The 20810-nt window shown below is 25.0% G+C and overlaps 1 pseudogene; it reads left to right on the top strand.

Moving 5' to 3' along the window:
* Positions 1 to 9771: 9771 nt before the first annotated feature.
* Positions 9772 to 11243, top strand: LOC149062885 (uncharacterized; annotated as a pseudogene).
* Positions 11244 to 20810: the final 9567 nt, after the last annotated feature.

The raw sequence follows: 20810 nt of genomic DNA, 5'->3' as shown, positions 1-20810 counted from the left end.
AACCACAAGAAAATGGTATCCTTCACCCAGTTGCATATTTCTCAAAAAAATTAAACTCAAGTCAAAGAAAAAAAAAATAATTTATTTAGAATGCTTGGCAATAAAAGAAGCTATTGTTTATTGGCAACATTGGTTGATTGGAAGAGATTCACTGTAATTACAGATCACAAGCCCTTGGAGACATTAAAAGTAAAAGCGAGAACAGATGAACCGCTTGGAGATCTTATTTATTATCTTTCACAATTTAATTTTAAGGTCATATATGCACCTGGTAAAGAGAATATTGAGGCAGATTCTTTATCAAGAAATCCAGTTTTAGAAAATTTTGAAAATGAAGAAGATGTTTTAAAAGTTGTTAATATGGTTACTTTAGAAGAAATAATTATGGATCAACAAATAAATATATATGAAATTGAAGATTCAAGGAAAGTGGTAGAAAGGGGAAATATTAAATTCAAAAATCTTAGACATAGGCAAAGAATTTATGTTTCCCAAAAATTTGGTCTCAAATTAATAAAGATAATACATGAAAACTATGGACACATTGGTGTTAGTCATATAAGTGAACTTTTAAGACCACATTATTATTTCAAAAACATGGATACAATAATTATTATACACCAGTTTTGTAGTGCATGTGAAGTATGTATAAAAAACAAATCCAGAAGAAGCCAACAAATTGGGTTACTATCAAAACTAGGTCCAGCGACAAAACCATATGAAATAATGTCCATTGATTCAGTAGGAGGTTTTGGTGGTAACAAATCAAAAAAAAAATATTTACATATCTTAGCGGATCACTTTACCAGATATGCATTTATTTCTACATCAAAGGGTCAAAATGCAAGAGACTTCATTAGTTTAATCGACCCAGTAGCAAAACAACACCAGATAAAAATCATTCTAGCGGATCAATACACGGGTATCAACTCCAAAGAAGTTAAAAACTATATGAAATCAATGAATATCACACTAATATTTACATCAGTAGATTGTCCGGAATCAAATGGGTTGAATGGAAGACTAAATCAGACATTAGTTAATAGAATAAGGTGCAAAATTAATAGTGGAGAAGAGAGGGGAGCATGGTCTAAAATTGCTGAAAAATGCATAACAGAATATAATAGAACAACACGTCATAGTGTTACAAAATTCTCACCAGTTTATCTCCTATACGGTATAAAAGCTAATATTGTACCAACAGAGCTTCAAGAAAATAGTTATAATTTAAAAGCAGACAGTGAGAAAGCATTAACAAATTCAACAAATAATTATAAAAAAAACAAAAAAAAAGTGGATAAGACCAGGATAGATTATATATTTAAGGAGAATGATCTAGTTTATATTGAAAATGGGAACAAATTGAATAGGAATAAATTAGACGAGATCAGAAGCGGACCATTCCGAATAATAAAAAAAATATCAAATACTATATATGAAGTTGAAGGGCCAAAAAAAAAACGTAAAGAAACCAACTTCTATCAAAGCAGCAAATTAATTCCAGTTAAGACACAAGTACTGAATGTGGATGGCACACCGTTGCTGAGTTCTGAAGGAGGGGAGGTGTAACAATGGGAACACTGTTATTCAGTCGTTGTGCGGTCACTTGTTATCATCTTTATCACATATACGTTTTTTCTGTTAAAAACACTATTTTAGTATTTTTCCTATTTAACTATGTTAGACGTTAGTGTTTAGATTAATATTATAGTATTTGTATTTATTAGTGAATTATATATATAAAGAGCCTAATAACTAATAAGTATTTAAAATATCGATTTTCTATTATAGGTATGTAATTTACTAAGTATTATTTATTATTATTATTAGTAGTAGTTTTATTATATTGTATTTATACTAATAAAAGTATTCTATTATAGTTATTGAAAATCGATCGGCTTATTATTATTAGTCCACTGAACAAACAAAATTACATATATTATAATTATAAACAAAATATACACTTATTTATTATTATCTGTCTATTATAGAGCAAGGTAAGTTGATCTAATTTTAAATAGTAATATAATTTAACACGATTTATAATATTCATCATAAATATGTTTAATCTTTAATCTTAGGTTTATATTATATCCAACATGATTTTTATAAGTAGTGTGATTTGTTTTTATATATATGTATTCAATTTTTAAATAGTTAGTTATAAATATTAATCTATTCTAATTAAATATTTACCTTAAACAACGTATTTATAATGTTTAATTCTACGCATGGCCTGATAGTAGACATCTAAGTATGAATATTTTATAACTAAGAACTATATTTCAATATAAGTTTATATGATATTTCTACCCTAATTATTCTTTTTCGAAATTTATATTCTATCGAAAACCTTGAAGATTTATTGCAGACATTTCAAATAAATCACTAGATTTTCCACTTTAATCATAACATTTGATGAATATTTTATAATTATAAAATATATAATACACTTATTTATTATTGGATATTCTCTGTCGATTATAGAAATTTGTAAGTTGATTTATATTTAAAAAATTATTTAATTTTAAACGATTTATAATTTGCATCTTCAATATCTTTAATGTTTAATCTTACATTTATAGAATATTCAACATAATGTGGTTAAGAAGTGTAATTTTATTTTTAAATATCTGCATTCAATTTTCCGAGTTTCTAAAAAAAAAAAAGCAATTAGGTAGTTATAATATTTTATAATAGTATGCATGCCTTGATAGAAAACATATAAGTATGAATATATTATAACTAAGTAGTCTTATTTCAAATAAGGTTCCAATGATATTACTATCTCAACTATTTTATATCGAAATTATTATTATACCGAAAACCTTGAAAATTCATTGCAAACATTTGAATTCAATCACTTGATTTTCCACTTTCATCATAACATATGATGAATATTTTATAATTGTAAAATAAATCATACACTAATTAATTATTATCGTATATTCTCTGTCGATTAGGTGATGGTAAGTTGATTTAAATTTAAATAATTCTTTAATTTTAAACGATTTATAATTTGCATCTTAAATATCTTTAAAGTTTAATCTTAGGTTTACATTATATCCAAAATGATTCTAAACTGTAGTGTGATTTGTTTTTTTTAAATATATGTATTCTATTTTCCGGGTCTCTCTAAAAAAAAAAAAAACTGTTAGTTATAAATTATAATCTATTATAATTAAATATTAACTTAAAACTACGCGTTTATAATGTTTAATTCTATGCATGCCCTGATAGTAGACAATATATAAGTATGAATATGTTATAACTATGAAATCTGTATCAAATTGCAGAGTTCAAAATATTATTCTACCCTTGTTAATATGTTTAGAAATTTATATTCTACCGAAAAACTTGAAAAATTCATTGCAAACATTTCAAATAAATCTCTTGAATTTCCACTTTAATCATAACATTTGATGAATATATTATTATTATAAACTATATTATACAATTATTTATTATTATCGGGTATTGTCTGTCTATTATAGAGGAATGTAAGTTGATCTAATTTTTAATAGTTATCTAATTTTACACGATTTATAATATTTATCATAAGTATGTTTAAAGTTTAATCTTAGGTTTATATTATATCCAAAACGATTTTAATAAGTAGTGTGATTTGTTTTTTTTATATATATGAAATCTATTTTCCGAGTTTCTAAAAAAAAAAAAAACTGTTAGTTATAAATTATAATCTATTATAATTAAATATTAACCTTAAACTACGAATTTATAATGTTTAATTCTACGTATGGCCTGATAGTAGACATATAAGTATGAATATGTTATAACTAAGAACTCTGTTTCAAATTATGTTCAAATGATTTTTCTATTTTAATAATTGTTTTGAAATTTATATTCTACCGAAAAACTTGAAAAATTCATTGCAAACTTTTCAAATGAATCACTTGATTTTCAACTTTAATCATAACATTTGATGAATATGTTATAATCATAAACTATAATATACACTTATTTATTATTATCGGGTATTCTCTGTCTATTATAGTGAAAAGTAAGTTGATCTAATTTTTAATAGTTATATAATTTTACACGATTTATAATATTTATCATAAGTATGTTTAATGTTTAATCTTAGGTTTATATTCTATCCAAAACGATTTTAATAAGTAGTGTGATTTGTTTTTTTTAATATATGCATTCTATTTTCCAAGTTTTTAAAAAATAAAAAACTGTTTGTTATAAATTATAATCTATTATAATTAAATATTTACCTTTAACTACGTATTTATAATATTTAATTATATACATGGCCTGATAGTAGACATCTAAGTATGAATATTTTATAACTAAGCTCTATATTTCAATATAAGTTCAAATGATATTTCTACCCAAATTATTATTTTTTGAAATTTCTGTTCACCGAAAACCTTAAAAGTTCATTGCAAACATTTCGAATAAATCACTATATTTTCCACTTCAATCATAATATCTTATGAATATTTTATAATTATAAAATATATAATACACTAATTAATTATTATTGGATATTCTCTGTCGATTATAGAATTTTGTAAGTTGATTTAATTTTAAACAATTAATTTATTTTACACGATTTATATCTATATGCATCATAAATATCTTTAATTTTTAATCTTGTGTTTATATAATATTCAACATAATTTAGATAAGATAGTGTGATTTTATTTTTTAAATAACTACATTCAATTTTCCGATTTTCTAAAAAAAAAAAAAGCTTTTAGTTATAATCTATTATAATCAAATATTAACCTTAAACTACTTGTTTGTGATGTTTAATTCTATGCATGGATTGATAGAAGACATATAAGTATGAATATGTTATAACTAAGAAGTCTTATTTCAAATAAGGTTCTAATGATATTTCTACCCTAATTATTATATTTCTAAATTTATATTCTACCGAAAACATTGAAAATTTATTGCAAACATTTCAATTCAATCACTAGATTTTCCACTTTAATCATAACATTTGATGAATATTTTATAATTATAAAATATATAATACACTAATTAATTATTGTCGGACATTCTCTGTCGATTAGGTGATAGTAAGTTGATTTTAAACAATTCTTTAATTTTAAACGATTTATAATTTGCATCTTTAATATGTTTAAAGTTTAATGTTAGGTTTATATTATATCCAACATGATTCTAATAAGTAGTGTGATTTGTTTTTTTTAAATATATGTATTCTGTTTTCCGAGTTTCTAAACAAAAAACTGTTAGTTATAAATTATAATCTATTATAATTAATTAATAACCTTAAACTACGTATTTATAATGTTTAAATATATACATGGCCTGATAGTAGACATGTCAGTATGAATATTTTATAACTAAGAACTATATTTCAATATAAGTTCAAATGATTTTTCTATCATAATTGTTATGTTTCGAAATAAATTTTCTACTGATAATCTTGATAATTAATTGCAACATTTTAAATAAATCACTTAACTTACGTTCGTGAACTTAGCGGCGCTCATGTTACAGATTTCACTAAGACCTATCCAACAATTTTGTTGGACGTTTGTTGGACATTGTTGGAATGGTTTTACAATTTGTTGGACCGTCATTAAGAAGTTATAAACATTTTTCTAAAACCGCTACTAAGTTCACTCTAACGGCCAACATTAAATCAAACACTTAACAAACTGTACAAAACTGTTCTCCGTGGTTTTTTGGACGTTGTTGGAAAGGTCCCGCCATTTGTTGGAACTCTGTTTATTTTATACGAATTTTTGAAAAAATGCCACTAAATTCACACCAACGGCCAACTTTTTTTAAAAGTTCAATAAACAATCTAAAACGGTTCTATATAGTTTTTTGGACGTTGTTGGAAAGGTCCCGCCATTTTTTGGAACTCTGTTTATTTTATACGAATTTTTGAAAAAGTGCCGCTAACTTCACACCAACGGCCAACTTTTTTTAAAAGTTCAATAAACAATCTAAAACGGTTCTATATAGTTTTTTGGATGTTGTTGGAAAGGTCCCGCCATTTTTTGGAACTCTGTTTGTTTTATACGAATTTTTGAAAAAGTGCCGCTTACTTCACACCATCGGCCAACTTTTTTTAAAAGTTCAAAAAACAATCCAAAACTGTTGTAAACGGTTTTTTGGACGTTGTTGGAGAGGTCCCGCTATTTGTTGGAACTCTGTTTTATAAAAATTTTTTAAAAAATGCCCCTCAGCCAACTTTTTTTTAAAGTTCCAAAAACAATCCAAAACTGTTGTAAACGGTTTTTTGGACGTTGTTGGAAAGGTCCCGCCGTTTGTTAAATTTTTTTAATAATTCTCATGTTTAAAAAATTTCAACAAATAAAATATAATATTGTTATTTATTATACAAACAAATAAGGTATTTGTTTAAAATTAATTCCTAAACGTTTTTTAGTTTTATTTTTATAATTGTCAATTACATTTTATTTGGTGATCAAAAGGTCTGAAAATGTAATACAAGTTTCCTGATATATTGATAGAATAGCAGCTGAAAAATATTGAAAATACATAGACACGCATTTTTTTTAATAAGAAATTAAAGTTCAAATTTTAACAAAATTTATCAAAATTTTTAAAATTATCAACCATTGTAATTAAAAAATTATAAAATGTTCAGTTCTTATAATTAAAGGTTGAAAATTTCAAACAAATATTCTCATAAATAATTCATACTGTAACCAAAAATCTTAAAAATATATAAATAAATTTATTTTCTACAGATATTTTAATTTTAAATTTGGACAAAATTACATATTTAAACCAAGAATAACGATTTTCGTGTAACTTAATTTTAAGAAACCTGTGTATACTTAACTCGAAGTTAACACATTGAATATGTAAACAAATTAACTTATTAAGTTAAAATTTAGTTAAAAAAAATTAACTAGTTATTTAACTTTGGTCTTAGTTAATATTAACTTAACTCGTTAATGCCCAGCCATGCTTTTAAATTCACTTAAAATCAACATCAAACTTTTTGTTTGTTAATTCGTTGGATAGTCAACTGAGAAGAAGCTGATTTTCTGTAAAAATTATTTGTATGTTATCATTTTAAAAGTAGTAATACCAATTTAACCTTTATAATATAGTTATGTTGTAAGATTAAAAGTTTAGTCAGAAGGCGTGTAGAGGAGTATATATTGGAGAGTATCTCATAGTATTTTAAAGATAACAGATAAAATGCGATTTCTAAAAAACCAATTGAACTTTCTTTATTTATAAACTTTATGGTTGGCCGAGTGGCACCATATAGAACCGTTTTATATTGTTTTTGGAACTTTAAAAAAAAGTTGGCTGAGGGGCACTTTTTCAAAAATTTGTATAAAACAAACAGAGTTCCAACAAATAGCAGGACCTTTCCAAAAACGTCCAACAAACCGTTTACAACAGTTTTGGATTGTTTTTTGAACTTTTAAAAAAAGTTAGCTGATGGTGTGAAGTTAGCGGCACTTTTTCAAAAATTCTTATAAAATAAACAGAGTTCCAACAAATGGCGGGACATTTCCAACAACGTCCAACAAACCGTGGAGAACCGTTTTGTACAATTTGTTATGTGTTTGATTTAATGTTGGCCGTAACTGTGAACTTAGCGGCGGTTTTGGTAAAATGTTTATAACTTCTTAATGACGGTCCAACAAATTGTAAAACCTTTCCAACAATGTCCAACAAAATTGTTGGATAGGTTTTATTGAAATCTGTAACATGAGCACCGCTAAGTTCACGAACGTACTTAACTTTCCACTTTAATCATAACATTTGATGAATATGTTATAATTGTAAAATATTATAATACACTTATTATTATCGGGTAATCTCTATCTATTATAGGATTAGGTAAGTTAATTTAATTTAAATAATTATTTAATTTTTAACGATTTATAATTTGCATTTTAAATATTTTTAATGTCAAATCTTATGTTTGTGTTAAATGCAACATGATTAATATAAGTAGTGTGATTTGTTTTTTTTAAATATATGCAATCAATTTTCCAAGTTTCTAAAAAATAAAAAACTGTTTGTTATAAATTATAATCTATTATAATTAAATATTAATCTTAAACTACGAATTTATAATGTTTAATTCTACGCAAGGCCTGATAGTAGACATATAAGTATGAATATGTTATAACTAAGAAGTCTTATTTCAAATAAGGTTCTTATGATTCTCTACCCAAATAACTATGTTTTGAAATTTATATTCTACCAAAAATCATGAAAAATTCATTACAAGCATTTCAAATAAATCACTTGATTTTCCACTTTAATCATGACATTTGATGAATATATTATAATAAATTATATAGTATATTAAACACTCATTTATTATTATCGGGTATTCTCTGTCTATTATAGAGGAACGTAAGTTGATCTAATTTTAAATAGTTATATAATTTTACACGATTTATAATATGCATCTTAAATATCATTAATGTTTAATCTTATGTTAATACAATATTCGACGAAATGTAGATTAGAAGTGTGATATTACTTTTTGAATAACTGCATTCAATTTTCCGAGTTTCTAAAAAAAAAAGGTTTTAGTTATAACCTACTATTATTAAATATTAACTTAAAACTACGCGTTTATAATGTTTAATTCTATGAATGACCTGATAGTAAACATTTAATTATGAATCTGTTATAACAAAGAACTATATTTTAATATAAGTTCAAATGATTTTTCTACCCTAATAACTATGTTTTGAAATTTATATTCTACCAAAAACCTTGAAAATTAATTGCAACATTTAAGTAAATCACTTGTTTTTCTACTTTAATCATAACATTTGATGAATTTTCTATAATTACTAAATATATCATATACCTATTAGTTATTATCGGGTATTATCTGTCTATAATAGAGGACAGTAAGTTGATTTATCTTTAAATAATTATATAATTTTAAACGATTTATAATTTGCATCTTAAATATCTTTAATGTTTAATCTTATGTTTATATTATATCCAACATGATTGAAATAAGTAGTGTGGTTTTTTTTTTTTTTTTAATATATGTATTCTATTTTCTGGGTCTCTATAAAAAAAAAAAAAAAAACTGTCAGTTATAAATTATAATCTATTATAATTAAATATTAACTTAAAACTACGCATTTATAATGTTTAATTCTATGCATGGCCTGATAGTATACATAATATAAGTATGAATATGTTATAACTAAAAAGTCTTCTTTCAAATAAGGTACTAATGATTTTCTACCGTAATTACTATTTTTCGAAATTTATATTCTACCAAAAACCTTGAAAATTCAACGCAAAATTTCAAGTAAATCACTTGATTTTCCACATTAGTCATAACATTTGATGAATTTTTTATAATTACAAAATATATTGAGTCTACGTAAATTGGTCGTATACAATTGGTCGTCCGAAATTGGTCGTTTGGTAAAATAGTCGTAGTATATTTTCGTCGCGAAACGTGAATACTGGTTAAAAACATTATGTAAATGGACAATAATCATTGTAAAACGTTTTACGATAATAAGTTGAATGTACAACTATCATTATTGCAGGCTATATTATATTACGATAACAACTATTATCGGATGATCTTTATCTGGAATAAAAATATTATGTTTCATTTATAGTGTGTAATATTGTGTATGTGTGCACGAATTTCAGTTGACTGTGACAGACGGTGTAGTCCAGTGCTAATAATTATATAAATAGTTGAGTTAATAAAAAATAAAAAATAAAATAATTAATATGCCTCTAAATTTTGTTAAAAGTGAAAGAGGAAAAGATATGCTCGTGCATGATGGTTTTTTATATTGTTTTGAAAGTAAGAATGATAAAAAAACTACATGGAAATGTGTTGAAAATTGAAAAAAAAATGTAAAGCCAGAATACATACAGATGAAAATTCCATTCCAAGTGATGTAACCAAGATATCACATGTTCATTTTCCCAATATTGCCAAAATCGAAGCGATAAGAGCAATAGCAAATTTAAAGGAGCTTGCTAAGAAAACAGAATTAAGTACTCAATCTGTTGTAGCAACTGTTGCTTCAGAGGTAATGTATACAATTTGTTTAAATAATAATTTAATTTTTCTAATATAATATAATATTATACAACCTAATATATTTTTTAATATTTTTAGTTAAATACAGCAGTTTCCGGTCAAATGCCTGGCATACCGTTAATGAAAAGGACTATTCTGCGTGTAAGATAACGTGAAAATGCAGCAGGTATCCCGCAATCATTACCTATCTGATCTTGTTATACCAGAAGAGTATAAAAAAACATCTGATAGTCAGTCATTTTTACTTTTTGATTCTTTCGATCATGACCCGGATAACTGCGATAGATTTTTATTATTTTCCACGGACGAAAATTTGCAAAAAATGTCCGAATGCGATCATTGGTATGCAGATGGCACATTTTCATGTGCCCCATCTATTTTCAAACAATTGTATGCTATTCTTGGAATACAATGTTCAAACGTCTTACCTTCGATTTATGCACTCTTACCAAATAAAAAAAGAAAACATATATTCGTTTGTTTCAAAGTCTAAAAACATTAAACTGCAACTTAAAACCAAAAACGGTCATGTTAGATTTTGAAATTGGTGCAATGACTGCTTTCAAAAAAGAATTCAGTGATATCAAAATTCATGGTTGTCATTTTTACTTTGCTCAATCTGTCTGGAGACACATTCAAGAATGTGGTCTATCTAAACAACGTAAAGAAGATTCTACTTTCGCTTTTGAAATAAAAAAATTAAACGCCTTGGCATATGTTTCGGTTGATTATGTTGTTAGATATTTTGAATATTTAGTTGATACTCCTTTTTACCGAGAACTGGAATCTGATTTATCGAGATTACTTGACTATTTTGAAGAAACGTGGGTTGGTAAAATGGACGGGAACGGGAAAAGGACAAATCCAAAATTTTCAATTACAATTTGGAATTGCTATGCTGATGAATATAACCTTCCAAAAACTAATAATTCAGTAGATGGATGGCATAATGGTTTTTCGTCCATATTAAATGCTATTCACCCTAACATTTGGAAATTTATAAGAGCCCTACAAAAAGAAGAAAAACTAAACCGTCTGAAAATGGTCCAATATTGCACTGGTGCAGAAACACCTAGAAAACGTAAGAAATATAATGAGTAATGACACCGCTGAGAGAATAAATACAATATGTAAAACATTTAATAATAAAACATTTGATGAATATATATCTGGGATAGCTCATAACTTATAATTATTGTCACATATATTATTTTTACGCATATTATTTTTTAAAACATATAATTATTGTCATATATATTATTTTTAAAAACTTAAACTTATTTTCATATATATTATTTTTAGACATATTATTTACATATAATTATTTACACATATTATTTTGAAAACAACTAATTTACCAAACTACCAATTTTACCACGACCAATTTTATATGACCAATTGACTGTACCCCAAATATATTATATACCTATTAGTTATTGTCGGGTATTCTCTGTCTATAATAGAGGAACGTAAGTTGATTTAACTTTAAATAATTATTTAATTTTAAACGATTTATAATTTGCATCTTAAATATCATTAATGTTTAATCTTATGTTTATATTATATCCAACATGATTGCAATAAGTAGTGTGATTTTTTTTAAAAAATATTTAATTAATTATGTTAATATAATATCCGACAAAATGTAGATTAGAAGTGTGATATTATTTTTTGAATAACTGCATTCAATTTTCCGAGTTTCTAAAAAAAAAAGGTTTTAGTTATAATCTATTATAATCAAAAACTACGAGTTTATAATGTTTAATTCTATGCATGGCCTGATAGTAAACATTTAAGTATGAATGTGTTATAACTAAGAACTCTAATTCAAATTATGTTCAAATGATTTATCTACTCTAATAACTGTTTTGAAATTTATATTCTACCGACAACCTTGAAATATTTATTGCAACATTTCAAGTAAATCACTCGATTTTCCACTTTAATCATAACATTTGATGAATTTTTATAATAAATTACAAAATATATTATATACCATCAGTTATTATCGGGTATTCTCTGTCTATAATAGAGGAAAGTAAGTTGATTTAACTTTACATAATTATTTAATTTTAAACGATTTATAATTTGCACCTTAAATATCTTTTAAGTTTAATCTTATGTTTATATTATTTACAACATTATTGAAATAGGTAGTGTGATTTTTTTTTTTTTAAATATCTGTATTCAATTTTCCGAGTTTCTATAAAAAAAATTGTTAATTATAATCTATTATAGTTAAATATTAACCCTAAACTACCAATTTATAATGTTTAATTCTATGCATGGCTTGATAGTAGCCAAATAAGTATGAATGTTTTATAACTAAGAACTATATTTCAATATAAGTTCAAATGATTTTTTTACCATAATTATTATGTTTTGAAATTTATATTCTTCCAAAAACCTTGGAAATTCATTTGCAACATTTCAAGTAAATCACTTAATTTTCAAGTTTAATCCTAACATTTGATGATTTTCTTATAAATATAAAATATATTATATATCTATTATTTATTATCGGGTATTCTCTGTCTATTATAGAGCAACGAAAGTTGATCTAATTTTAGATAGTTATATAATTTTACACGATTTATAATATTCATCATAAATTTGTTTAAAGTTTAATCTTCTTTATATATTATATCCAACATTATTGAAATAAGTAGTGAAATGGCTGATTGGTATAAAAAATGGCGTATCAAAGTTAACCAATCCAAATCGCTTCATACAACCTTCAATCTTCGTTTCCTTCCTGTCCTTTGGTATCCCTAGACAATATTAAAATCCCTTCCTCTCAATCGGCTAAATACCTCTGACAATTGACCGTCGTCTCACATGGTCACATCATATAAAAATTAAAACGCATGCCTTAAATGCACCACTCCGCATCCTCAAAACTCTAATTACAAAAAACAACCATACTCCTACAAAAACTAAACTCTTAATTTATAATTACTTGTTTATGCCTATGTGGACCTATGGTCTTCAACTCTGAGGCAATGCCAAAAAATCCAACACTAATAAAATTCAAACCTTCCAAAACAACATCCTTCGTATAATCACAAATTCTCCTCCTTATATTCCAAACCTAACCTTACACACCGATCTAAAAATTAAGACAGTCCGCGAAGAAGTAATAACATTTTACAAGCGTTTCCACTCAAAGCTCCCTTCTCATATCAACCCTCTGATCTCAAACCTTGCAACTCTTACAATTCCTTGGAACCCTCCAAGGAGGCTCAGAAGAAATTGTTAAGAGATCTTCTCAATGAATAATTTAAAGTAAATATTTTGTTTCTAATATCACATATTCTTATTATCACTACCGGAACAGATTGTATAATATACCTAATAATAATAAAAAATATATATATCTGTATTCAATTTTCCGAGTTTCTATAAAAAAAAAAAACTGTTAATTATAATCTATTATAATTAAATATTAACCTTAAACTACGAATTTATAATGTTTAATTCTATGCATGGCCTGATAATAGACATATAAGTATGAATATGTTATAACTAAGAAGTCTAATTTCAAATAAGTTTCTAATGATATTTCTACCCTAATTATTATGTTTTGAAATTAATATTCTAACGAAAACCTTGAAAATTCATTGCAAACATTTCAATTCAATCACTAGATTTTCCACGTTAATCTTAACATTTGTTGAATAGTTTATAATTATAAAATATATAATACACTATTTAATTATTATCGGGTATTCTCTGTCTATAATAGAAAAAAGTATGTTGATTTAACTTTAAATAATTTTTAATTTTAAACGATTTATAACATGCATCTTAAATATCATTAATGTTTAATCTTATTTTAACATAATATCCGACAAAATGTAGATTAGAAGTGTAATATTATTTTTTGAATAACTGCATTCAATTTTCCGAGTTTCTAAAAAAAAAAAATGGTTTTAGTTATTATCTATTATAATCAAATATTAACCTTAAACTACGCGTTTATAATGTTTAATTCTATGCATGGCCTGATAGTAAACATTTAAGTATGAATGTATTATAACTAAGAAATCTAATTCAAATTATGTTCAAATGATTTATCTACTCTAATAACTGTTTTGAAATTTATATTCTACCGACAACCTTGAAATATTTATTGCAACATTTCAAGTAAATCACTCGATTTTCCACTTTAATCATAACATTTGATGAATTTTTATAATAAATTACAAAATATATTATATACCATCAGTTATTATCGGGTATTCTCTGTCTATAATAGAGGAAAGTAAGTTGATTTAACTTTACATAATTATTTAATTTTAAACGATTTATAATTTGCACCTTAAATATCTTTTAAGTTTAATCTTATGTTTATATTATTTACAACATTATTGAAATAGGTAGTGTGATTTTTTTTTTTTTAAATATCTGTATTCAATTTTCCGAGTATCTATAAAAAAAATTGTTAATTATAATCTATTATAGTTAAATATTAACCCTAAACTACCAATTTATAATGTTTAATTCTATGCATGGCTTGATAGTAGCCATATAAGTATGAATGTTTTATAACTAAGAACTATATTTCAATATAAGTTCAAATGATTTTTTTACCATAATTATTATGTTTTGAAATTTATATTCTTCCAAAAACCTTGGAAATTCATTTGCAACATTTCAAGTAAATCACTTAATTTTCAAGTTTAATCCTAACATTTGATGATTTTCTTATAAATATAAAATATATTATATATCTATTATTTATTATCGGGTATTCTCTGTCTATTATAGAGCAACGAAAGTTGATCTAATTTTAGATAGTTATATAATTTTACACGATTTATAATATTCATCATAAATTTGTTTAAAGTTTAATCTTCTTTATATATTATATCCAACATTATTGAAATAAGTAGTGAAATGGCTGATTGGTATAAAAAATGGCGTATCAAAGTTAACCAATCCAAATCGCTTCATACAACCTTCAATCTTCGTTTCCTTCCTGTCCTTTGGTATCCCTAGACAATATTAAAATCCCTTCCTCTCAATCGGCTAAATACCTCTGACAATTGACCGTCGTCTCACATGGTCACATCATATAAAAATTAAAACGCTTGCCTTAAATGCACCACTCCGCATCCTCAAAACTCTAATTACAAAAAACAACCATACTCCTACAAAAACTAAACTCTTAATTTATAATTACTTGTTTATGCCTATGTGGACCTATGGTCTTCAACTCTGAGGCAATGCCAAAAAATCCAACACTAATAAAATTCAAACCTTCCAAAACAACATCCTTCGTATAATCACAAATTCTCCTCCTTATATTCCAAACCTAACCTTACACACCGATCTAAAAATTAAGACAGTCCGCGAAGAAGTAATAACATTTTACAAGCGTTTCCACTCAAAGCTCCCTTCTCATATCAACCCTCTGATCTCAAACCTTGCAACTCTTACAATTCCTTGGAACCCTCCAAGGAGGCTCAGAAGAAATTGTTAAGAGATCTTCTCAATGAATAATTTAAAGTAAATATTTTGTTTCTAATATCACATATTCTTATTATCACTACCGGAACAGATTGTATAATATACCTAATAATAATAAAAAATATATATATCTGTATTCAATTTTCCGAGTTTCTATAAAAAAAAAAAAACTGTTAATTATAATCTATTATAATTAAATATTAACCTTAAACTACGAATTTATAATGTTTAATTCTATGCATGGCCTGATAATAGACATATAAGTATGAATATGTTATAACTAAGAAGTCTAATTTCAAATAAGTTTCTAATGATATTTCTACCCTAATTATTATGTTTTGAAATTAATATTCTAACGAAAACCTTGAAAATTCATTGCAAACATTTCAATTCAATCACTAGATTTTCCACGTTAATCTTAACATTTGTTGAATAGTTTATAATTATAAAATATATAATACACTATTTAATTATTATCGGGTATTCTCTGTCTATAATAGAAAAAAGTATGTTGATTTAACTTTAAATAATTTTTAATTTTAAACGATTTATAACATGCATCTTAAATATCATTAATGTTTAATCTTATTTTAACATAATATCCGACAAAATGTAGATTAGAAGTGTAATATTATTTTTTGAATAACTGCATTCAATTTTCCGAGTTTCTAAAAAAAAAAAATGGTTTTAGTTATTATCTATTATAATCAAATATTAACCTTAAACTACGCGTTTATAATGTTTAATTCTATGCATGGCCTGATAGTAAACATTTAAGTATGAATGTATTATAACTAAGAAATCTAATTCAAATTATGTTCAAATGATTTATCTACTCTAATAACTGTTTTGAAATTTATATTCTACCGACAACCTTGAAATATTTATTGCAACATTTCAAGTAAATCACTCGATTTTCCACTTTAATCATAACATTTGATGAATTTTTATAATAAATTACAAAATATATTATATACCATCAGTTATTATCGGGTATTCTCTGTCTATAATAGAGGAAAGTAAGTTGATTTAACTTTACATAATTATTTAATTTTAAACGATTTATAATTTGCACCTTAAATATCTTTTAAGTTTAATCTTATGTTTATATTATTTACAACATTATTGAAATAGGTAGTGTGATTTTTTTTTTTTTAAATATCTGTATTCAATTTTCCGAGTATCTATAAAAAAAATTGTTAATTATAATCTATTATAGTTAAATATTAACCCTAAACTACCAATTTATAATGTTTAATTCTATGCATGGCTTGATAGTAGCCATATAAGTATGAATGTTTTATAACTAAGAACTATATTTCAATATAAGTTCAAATGATTTTTTTACCATAATTATTATGTTTTGAAATTTATATTCTTCCAAAAACCTTGGAAATTCATTTGCAACATTTCAAGTAAATCACTTAATTTTCAAGTTTAATCCTAACATTTGATGATTTTCTTATAAATATAAAATATATTATATATCTATTATTTATTATCGGGTATTCTCTGTCTATTATAGAGCAACGAAAGTTGATCTAATTTTAGATAGTTATATAATTTTACACGATTTATAATATTCATCATAAATTTGTTTAAAGTTTAATCTTCTTTATATATTATATCCAACATTATTGAAATAAGTAGTGAAATGGCTGATTGGTATAAAAAATGGCGTATCAAAGTTAACCAATCCAAATCGCTTCATACAACCTTCAATCTTCGTTTCCTTCCTGTCCTTTGGTATCCCTAGACAATATTAAAATCCCTTCCTCTCAATCGGCTAAATACCTCTGACAATTGACCGTCGTCTCACATGGTCACATCATATAAAAATTAAAACGCATGCCTTAAATGCACCACTCCGCATCCTCAAAACTCTAATTACAAAAAACAACCATACTCCTACAAAAACTAAACTCTTAATTTATAATTACTTGTTTATGCCTATGTGGACCTATGGTCTTCAACTCTGAGGCAATGCCAAAAAATCCAACACTAATAAAATTCAAACCTTCCAAAACAACATCCTTCGTATAATCACAAATTCTCCTCCTTATATTCCAAACCTAACCTTACACACCGATCTAAAAATTAAGACAGTCCGCGAAGAAGTAATAACATTTTACAAGCGTTTCCACTCAAAGCTCCCTTCTCATATCAACCCTCTGATCTCAAACCTTGCAACTCTTACAATTCCTTGGAACCCTCCAAGGAGGCTCAGAAGAAATTGTTAAGAGATCTTCTCAATGAATAATTTAAAGTAAATATTTTGTTTCTAATATCACATATTCTTATTATCACTACCGGAACAGATTGTATAATATACCTAATAATAATAAAAAATATATATATCTGTATTCAATTTTCCGAGTTTCTATAAAAAAAAAAAACTGTTAATTATAATCTATTATAATTAAATATTAACCTTAAACTACGAATTTATAATGTTTAATTCTATGCATGGCCTGATAATAGACATATAAGTATGAATATGTTATAACTAAGAAGTCTAATTTCAAATAAGTTTCTAATGATATTTCTACCCTAATTATTATGTTTTGAAATTAATATTCTAACGAAAACCTTGAAAATTCATTGCAAACATTTCAATTCAATCACTAGATTTTCCACGTTAATCTTAACATTTGTTGAATAGTTTATAATTATAAAATATATAATACACTATTTAATTATTATCGGGTATTCTCTGTCTATAATAGAAAAAAGTATGTTGATTTAACTTTAAATAATTTTTAATTTTAAACGATTTATAACATGCATCTTAAATATCATTAATGTTTAATCTTATTTTAACATAATATCCGACAAAATGTAGATTAGAAGTGTAATATTATTTTTTGAATAACTGCATTCAATTTTCCGAGTTTCTAAAAAAAAAAAATGGTTTTAGTTATTATCTATTATAATCAAATATTAACCTTAAACTACGCGTTTATAATGTTTAATTCTATGCATGGCCTGATAGTAAACATTTAAGTATGAATGTATTATAACTAAGAAATCTAATTCAAATTATGTTCAAATGATTTATCTACTCTAATAACTGTTTTGAAATTTATATTCTACCGACAACCTTGAAATATTTATTGCAACATTTCAAGTAAATCACTCGATTTTCCACTTTAATCATAACATTTGATGAATTTTTATAATAAATTACAAAATATATTATATACCATCAGTTATTATCGGGTATTCTCTGTCTATAATAGAGGAAAGTAAGTTGATTTAACTTTACATAATTATTTAATTTTAAACGATTTATAATTTGCACCTTAAATATCTTTTAAGTTTAATCTTATGTTTATATTATTTACAACATTATTGAAATAGGTAGTGTGATTTTTTTTTTTTTAAATATCTGTATTCAATTTTCCGAGTATCTATAAAAAAAATTGTTAATTATAATCTATTATAGTTAAATATTAACCCTAAACTACCAATTTATAATGTTTAATTCTATGCATGGCTTGATAGTAGCCATATAAGTATGAATGTTTTATAACTAAGAACTATATTTCAATATAAGTTCAAATGATTTTTTTACCATAATTATTATGTTTTGAAATTTATATTCTTCCAAAAACCTTGGAAATTCATTTGCAACATTTCAAGTAAATCACTTAATTTTCAAGTTTAATCCTAACATTTGATGATTTTCTTATAAATATAAAATATATTATATATCTATTATTTATTATCGGGTATTCTCTGTCTATTATAGAGCAACGAAAGTTGATCTAATTTTAGATAGTTATATAATTTTACACGATTTATAATATTCATCATAAATTTGTTTAAAGTTTAATCTTCTTTATATATTATATCCAACATTATTGAAATAAGTAGTGAAATGGCTGATTGGTATAAAAAATGGCGTATCAAAGTTAACCAATCCAAATCGCTTCATACAACCTTCAATCTTCGTTTCCTTCCTGTCCTTTGGTATCCCTAGACAATATTAAAATCCCTTCCTCTCAATCGGCTAAATACCTCTGACAATTGACCGTCGTCTCACATGGTCACATCATATAAAAATTAAAACGCTTGCCTTAAATGCACCACTCCGCATCCTCAAAACTCTAATTACAAAAAACAACCATACTCCTACAAAAACTAAACTCTTAATTTATAATTACTTGTTTATGCCTATGTGGACCTATGGTCTTCAACTCTGAGGCAATGCCAAAAAATCCAACACTAATAAAATTCAAACCTTCCAAAACAACATCCTTCGTATAATCACAAATTCTCCTCCTTATATTCCAAACCTAACCTTACACACCGATCTAAAAATTAAGACAGTCCGCGAAGAAGTAATAACATTTTACAAGCGTTTCCACTCAAAGCTCCCTTCTCATATCAACCCTCTGATCTCAAACCTTGCAACTCTTACAATTCCTTGGAACCATCCAAGGAGGCTCAGAAGAAAATGGTTAAGAGATCTTCTCAATGAATAATTTAAAGTAAATATTTTGTTTCTAATATCACATATTCTTATTATCACTACCGGAACAGATTGTATAATATACCTAATAATAATAAAAAATATATATATCTGTATTCAATTTTCCGAGTTTCTATAAAAAAAAAAACTGTTAATTATAATCTATTATAATTAAATATTAACCTTAAACTACGAATTTATAATGTTTAATTCTATGCATGGCCTGATAATAGACATATAAGTATGAATATGTTATAACTAAGAAGTCTAATTTCAAATAAGTTTCTAATGATATTTCTACCCTAATTATTATGTTTTGAAATTAATATTCTAACGAAAACCTTGAAAATTCATTGCAAACATTTCAATTCAATCACTAGATTTTCCACGTTAATCTTAACATTTGTTGAATAGTTTATAATTATAAAATATATAATACACTATTTAATTATTATCGGGTATTCTCTGTCTATAATAGAAAAAAGTATGTTGATTTAACTTTAAATAATTTTTAATTTTAAACGATTTATAACATGCATCTTAAATATCATTAATGTTTAATCTTATTTTAACATAATATCCGACAAAATGTAGATTAGAAGTGTAATATTATTTTTTGAATAACTGCATTCAATTTTCAGAGTTTCTAAAAAAAAAAAGGTTTTAGTTATTATCTATTATAATCAAATATTAACCTTAAACTACGCGTTTATAATGTTTAATTCTATGCATGGCCTGATAGTAAACATTTAAGTATGAATGTGTTATAACTAAGAACTCTAATTCAAATTATGTTCAAATGATTTATCTACT

This window comes from Diuraphis noxia, unplaced genomic scaffold (assembly GCF_037042655.1).
Source record: "Diuraphis noxia isolate RWA-SAM2 unplaced genomic scaffold, SU_Dnox_SAM2 contig0001, whole genome shotgun sequence".
Lineage (NCBI taxonomy): Eukaryota > Metazoa > Arthropoda > Insecta > Hemiptera > Aphididae > Diuraphis > Diuraphis noxia.
This window is presented reverse-complemented; position numbering and strand designations above follow the sequence as displayed.